General features: G+C 41.8%; 1 protein-coding gene across 2 annotated transcripts in view; it reads left to right on the forward strand.

Annotated features, from left to right (window-relative positions):
• Positions 1-180, forward strand: part of LOC116701058 (aromatic-L-amino-acid decarboxylase) — a 30315-nt gene extending 30135 nt beyond the window's left edge. The window contains exon 14 of one of the 2 annotated variants that reach the window (XM_032534625.1): positions 1-180. This exon is cut by the window's left edge and continues 931 nt beyond it. The gene's annotated coding sequence lies outside the window, so the exon portion shown is untranslated. The other variant, XM_032534624.1, reaches the window with a different exon arrangement.
• The last annotated feature ends 7138 nt before the right edge of the window (positions 181-7318 follow it).

Consider the following 7318-nt stretch of genomic DNA (forward strand, 5'->3'; position numbering starts at 1 on the left):
TTTTTCAACACTTTTGACGCTTTTTTTAATGTCACTTTTTTTTACTTTTAACACTACGTAACACTAACTTTAGTTTAACAGTTATTTTTTGAATTTCTGGTCAATAAACCTCATTTATAGGAAATTATACCTAATGTTTGGTTAGAAAGCAGAAATTAGGAATTTATGAGACTAAAATTAAGGAATGGAGTTGATGATAATCCACGACTGAATATGTCAACTTTTACTCAATACTATTTCAAAAACACTTCAATTTGTTTCAAATGCTATAAAATTGAATAAGACCCAAAATTAATGAAGTAGAGATTTGTACTTCCTGTCATTTTGGCTAATTACAATTGGGAAGTTAAAAAGAACATGGATATAGGAAGACGGGAACACTGAGGGTTAAACGATTTAGTTCTTCTACTGGAGGTTAAAAACACTTGTGTGTGCCGAGTGTTTTGGCTCAAAACACTGCTTAAAACCAAACGTAGCGATGTAATGTAGCCTAAGATTCTGATTTTAACGTTAAAATGCAAAATGTCTAAAGGGAATGAGCAATGACTCCCAGCCAAGTTATCCAGTCTAGTGAGCAGTGGTGCCCGAGTGTGAGTTTCTGTTGTAGTGTTTCCTGTTTATTTTGTAGTCTCAGTTTTCTCCATCATGTCTTGCTTTACTTCCTGCCTGGTTTCCCTCCTGTCTGATTGTCTAACCCCGCCCTGATTTATTTCACCTGCTCCTTGTTTCAACCTCGTTACCCGTGTATTTAGTCTCTGTGTGTTGTTGTCTCTTGTCGGGTTGTTGTTTGTCTGTTACTTGTGTTGAGATTGGACCTTTTTGTTTTTGTTAAATAATTCTTACTCTCTTTGGGTCCAAGCCTCGCTATTTCCTCACAATTGGTCATTAATTTATTGCTTTCGCAAATTAATGTATGTGAAAAATACTCATTTTTTAATACTGTAATGGGTGTAAAGGGGGGAAAAAATGCAGGATTTCCCGGATGTTGCTTTTTTTTGTTGTTGTTGGCGTTCTGAACTCTCTCCCTTCTGAGGACTATGCTTACCTGGTCTTCAGCAGTGTGCCATGTCCGCTTATTCTAAGCGACTTTGGCTTGTTTTTTGTAAAGTCGCTTACAGATATTGGTAGTCGCGCGGTTTGCGGTTTTTTTGGGCTTTCACTAAAGTGTGGTTGCTTATTTGGGCTTGTTCCCAGCTTCTTGCCGGCTCGCTCGATCCCGGCCCTTCCCATAAACACTATGACAGCAGCGTTATGTCCCGCCCACTTCCTGCTTCTAATTGGCTCTGACCCGATGGAAACGTGTACCAGCCAATCAGAGGCCGAGCAGGGCAGTCTGGTGTTTTCTGGTTAGGAAAATGCGCGAGTAGCGACTAATGGTGATGGACTGTAGGAGAGTTTTGGGAGGAATAAATGCCGGGATAAAGAGGGTGAATACGGAAGACATATCACAAGAACGGAGAAAGAGGAAAAGAATGGATCTACCCTCCTTAGGAACAACTCAAAATCACTGTGAAAAAGTGTCTATATTCAAATCCCATCAGTTTATTAATTTTAAATAATGTTTAAAAACTCCATCCTGTGGTCATTGTCCTGAAGCTCAGGAGGGGAAATAATAAACTCTAGCCTACCGTGGGGACAGTTTCCAATCTGTCCTCATGGATTGTAAAACCGTGCATTTTTCTCTTCCAGGATCTTGGGGGGCTCCGTAGAAAAAGTCGCTTAGGGCTTGTTTTCACAGGCCTGGTTGCGTATTTGTCTCGCAAGATCTGGCAACACGGTTCAGGTCTCTCAGGGTAAATCCAGACAGCTAGCTAGACTATCTGTCCAACTTGAGGACTATGGTACCTGTCCTCAGATCTCTGTCAGGGGAAATCCAGACAGCTAGCTAGACTATCTGTCCAATCTGAGGACTATGGTTCCTGGTCCTCAGATCTCTGCAGGGGAAATCCAGACAGCGAGTAGACTATCTGTCCAATCTGAGGACTATGGTTACCTGGTCCTCAGATCCTGCAGGGTAAATCCAGACAGCTAGCTAGACTATCTGTCCAATCTGAGGACTATGGTTACCTGGTCCTCAGATCTCTGCAGGGTAAATCCAGACAGTAGCTAGACTATCGTCCAATCTGAGTGTGCTGTTGCACGACTAAAACTACTTTTGAAACTACACATGTCCACCAAAACTAGTTCCTTCCTGAGGCGATTTTGCAGAGGCACTGTGGGTCCGTCTGTCTCTTAGCAACACCCGATGATTGTGTGACTGGTTTAAAGAAATGCCAATAACCAGAGTATGTTTTACTCCCATCTCTGAATATTGTGTGGGCTAGCCAGACCCTCCACTGTTCCACACTACAGTGTGTGTGTGTGTAATTTATTTATTTATTTTTCATGGCTCAGAATGGCCTTTGGGGGAGAGCATATCAAGTGTGGGTCTGGGTCTTCCCCCCACTGTTATTTTGAGCATACAGACTTAACTTCCTGTATTCTGATTCTTTGATACACCATTAAAGGTTGGAATACTTTTATTTATCCTATGAGAAGGAAAACACAGATGACATTCAAAATCATCAAAACTATAAAGGAATATCATCAGTAAGAAGGCTTTTACCTCAGGGACCTAAGCCTGGATCACATAAGTTGACCCCAAAGCAACAGAGCAAAATAAAATAGGTACTTATATTAGTGTTGAATGTGTGGTGAAGGGAGATAATGGTGTTGGTGTAGGCGGAGTATTTGGCCTGGTCGCTACGTTACTCGACCCCTATTTCTGAACACAAATATCTGAAGTGATGTTTCTGTCACAACACTATGTTGATGCATATCATTTGCAGATTTTTAAGAGGGTATATGGAAACCTGAGATGTCTTAGTGGGTATACTGCGTATCGAGCGTATCGCGTAGACTACACCACTGAAAACATCCACATGAACTACTGCAGTGCAAGCAGGAGCTTTGTTTATCCTACATTTACTGAAAATGTATCGACAAATGCAGTTTTGATGTGTTGTGTTCTCCCTCTACTGCGATGTGCTCAATAGAAGATGACAAGCGTACCACACACCACACACACACACACACACGGCACAACATTCACCAATGGACAGGAGCCTCTTGGGTTATTGGCCGCCGGGCGGAGGCACGTCATCTGTACAGTGCCGACTAATTGGTATGACATACACAATTGTATCTGCGTGTGTGTGGTGTGTGTGTGTGCGTCTTTGCATGATTGGAGATGGAGACAAGGGGCCAGTGGTTGGTGGAAAAAGTCAAAGATGTTTTTGTTTTTTAATGTTTACCGACTTCCTAGACCCATCCAACCATCCAATTAGTCTCGGTGTATTTAAAGGACACTCACCATCCCTGGGGATTTTCTTAAATCCCTTTTGTGGGATTTGGTGTGTTATTTGGTCTTGGTGCGTCACACGCAAACAAACTTTTGGTTATGTTTTATTTGCATAAAAAAACTCTAGTTTATGGCATTTCTTTAAACACTCTCAATCGTCTGAGCAGTGCTAAGCGCCGGACGGCGCCACGGTGCCGCTGCAATACAGCCTCGGGAAGGAACTTTCTCTGGTAGACTACAGAGAAGTGTGATATGAGGGAAAATATTTCAGTCAACACATTAAGTGGAACCAAAATTTGCGTTTTAATCCTCCGATTCCTAAACCCAAAGTCCATAGTGGAACCCGGGGTTCGGTACCCAACCCTATCAGGAACAGGAACCAGCAGAGGCCAGCATCGTAAGTAAACTTCACTCAAAGTCAACAGAAACAAAATGAAACTATGAAAGCCGTTTTGGGTCGTCTTTCCACTTTTTCAACCATCAAAACTCTAGTTCTAGTTGAAATAAACACAAGATTACCACTTTACATGTGAAAATATGTAGACTGTATACACGCTAAAAGTATTGCTTTTTAAATGGAGTCTGGTGGGTTTAGCGGTAGTGACTTCAGAGCTGTTTCTGGTTAAACAGAAAGGTCTCAAAGAGGTTTTAAAGGTCTGTCCAGAAGGAATCCTTTCCATGACGTTGTCAGACACTATTCTGAGCCAGCGGCAATACCAGCACTTGTGAAGGTAAATACAGCAGGACAATTGCCTTGTCAAGTTATACTGTGCTTTTTTTTGCTGCTGCCAAATGCAGCGATCTTACTTAATACTGAACCAATGTCAAAGGTTGTTGTTCCCATCAGTCACTTAGACACAATAACAAAGGATTAAAAGGGTCCAGGTTGTAAAAAAAAAAAAAAAAAACAGGAGTTACCCTTTAAACTGTTTTTAGTTAATTAATTGCTACCGGATTAACAAGGATTAATACTAAAGCTTTGATTAAATTTTTTTTTGTTAAAGTAATTTAAAAATGTGTGCTTTGCTGAAGAACAAGCAAAACATATGTTAGACTGTACAAGATTGTGTTTAATGCATCCCAGGAGGGTTAGCTTTAACTTAAACTCTTCTATGTAATGTCTTTGACAGACAACTGATTTTACTGTAGAACTGACATTAACGCCCTTTCTTAACACTGTTGGACTTCATGACTCTCTTTATTTAAACTTCATCACTGGCCGCAGCCAATATTATTTAAAAATAATACAGTACAAGTCAATGAAAATAAAAAATAAAAACCGATGAAAAAAGCTATAAAACGGTCTCTTATCCAGTCATTTATTTCAAACGTGTACATATACCCACACGTACACGCACACCACTACACACACACCACACACACTCTACAGACTGTGGATGATGTTCGGTTTCTTCAGGTTCTGGACGTAGTCCTTGGCTGGTCGAAGCTCGTCTTCTCCTCGTTTTGGGCGGCTAGCCCTCCACTAGCTTGACAAGTAGTGGCAGTAGACTTTGTCCATGATGCCAAACATCCCGCGGCCGTGGTAACATCGCTTAGGTCTACTTCCCTTTGCCGGAGTAGGACTCGGCTGCAGGAAGGAGAGACGGCGGGACGGTTGTATAGAGAAGAGAGAGAGAGAGAGAGTACAGATTCAGTTTTTTGTAGAGGGGCTGTTGAAGCGAAACTCATCAGACTATAGATGGCGCTGATTAGGCTCCTCTGTATTTACGTCTGTGACTCCACAGACTGCCTCCCAGTGCAACCATCTCAACTCAAAACGCCCTTAAGCCCTAAATATCACTGAAGGTCACCCCCCCACCCCTTGCTCGGGCACAGCGTCATGTGATGTGTAATGATTTGAGTTGTTTGTTGCCACAGTGACACTTACCTACATACAGGTTGGATCTGTACTCTACGTTGTGATTTTTGACCGCCATCTCCTGAGCCTCCTCTAGAACCTGAACAAACCAACCGACAGCGAGCTGTGACATCTATGAACAACTTGGTGTGTAGGTGTGCACGTACACACGCATGCACGACCAACAGTAATGAAGGGTGAACATTAGGGGTGTGCAAAAAAAAAGAATCTACAGAATCAAAATCAATTAACTGAATTCCAGAAATCTAGGATTTTTCTTTTTACATTTCGTTTGTAATGGTGTGTATCACCATCACATGGGAAAGTACTACATTTACATACAGTGAATCTTTTTTTTTTATTGACACAATTTGATTTTGAGCCTAAAAATCAATACGAACCGGTACATTTTCTCCCGTGAACGTGTGCATTTCGAACCTCTTTCTGATCTTCGCCCCTTTCTTGTCATTGAACGCCAGCTGTGCGATGGCTTCGTCAATGCTCATCCCTCGGATCTGGGAGGAGAAGAAACAAAGGCAACGTTTAGGACAGTAGGGGTTGCACTGCCCGAGGAAGCAGCACTATGCTTAAGTCGACCCTGACTACAAGGCTCTATGGAGAAAACAGGCTGGATGCTACAGATCAGATTAATAAGGACTCTTAGGGTTTTACAGGTTAGGTTAGCCCCATATGTAGGTGGCTGGCAGATTCCTTTCTCTCACTAGCCAGAAAAAACAATGCAGTGTCTCCTTATGTTGATTTGGAAATGGCGCCCGCCACGGTATCAGAAATGAGACAGACGCACAATATGAATATTTGGTTATTTAAGAATCCGATTAAAAAAACAACAACCTTGTTACCAAAATAAAACAGATTTCCCTTACATTATTTAAAGTATTTATGATTCTCACAAACATATGATAATTTGTTTTATGTCACAATAAGTCACAGAACATCAAATATATTAAAGGTCTTGATAATGTAAAAAATACAAACTTAAGATATGAAACTTAAGTCTTTTGAACAAAAATACTTTAACAAAGAAAATCATCAGATGTTTCCAACAGGGACGTTGTAGAGCGTCCTCTGGTGGACAGACTATGGCAACGCCATCACTAACAGGGACGTTGTAGAGCGTCCTTGGTGGAACAGACTATGCAACCCATCACTAACCAGGGACGTTGTAGAGGGTCCTCTGGTGGACCAGACTATGCAACGCCATCACTAACAGGGACGTTGTAGAGTGTCCTCGGTGGACAAACTATGCACACCATCACTCAGAACACGGTTGACCATCGTTTGTATTTTAAATATTCCTTTATCAGAACATTTATTTGTCATTAGAATGATTCTGATGAATGAATATTTAAAAAATATGTACACATATGGTGCTCCGCTAAATAATTACTCGCTAAGTGGCAACATATTTACTGACTCCAAGGTGTATAATGATGAGGAACCCCCCTCCCCCCGGTCTCACATTTTAGCCAGGTACCACATCTTGTCTTTGCTGTACTGATTCTGCCTCCTGCTGTATGGATCTCCTGAAAACAAAACAAAGTATTCAGAGTTTTTTTAAAGACCAGAGCAAACTTGTGCGGCGCTTAAAGCTTTAGTGCGTAACTTGTTGACGTCCATCTGTGTGTGGCAATCCACAGAAACTCTCAAGTACTACACTGTCATATTGAAGTCAGGTGACACCTGACCGGGAAATCCTCCCACTCGGCACATCATGTTATCTGCAGACCAGAGGACTTACTGCTGGTCTGCGGATTTCCTCCGGTAGCTGGGGTGAAACACCTCCGGTTCTCCTCTCCAGTCCTTTGAGTCCAGTGAAGTGCTGGTGGAGACAGAGCTCTGCGGACGCCACCCAAAACCTGCAACCTGGAGAGACAATTAACCCTTTTTTTAGATACTTTTTTGAGGTCTCTGCCGCTTTTTTCCCCCACTACCACCGATCTGCACTAACATCAATTTACTACTACTATACCATTATTATTTGTTACAGATTTGTTTTTACTGAGAGGCACCTCCTTGATATGGCCATCATATTCAGTTAGTCCTAATTTTCTACCAGGAAGGTGTTGTGTAAAGGTAAAAGGTAACCCCCTAATTACCTT

This window comes from Etheostoma spectabile, chromosome 13 (genome assembly GCF_008692095.1).
Source record: "Etheostoma spectabile isolate EspeVRDwgs_2016 chromosome 13, UIUC_Espe_1.0, whole genome shotgun sequence".
NCBI lineage: Eukaryota > Metazoa > Chordata > Actinopteri > Perciformes > Percidae > Etheostoma > Etheostoma spectabile.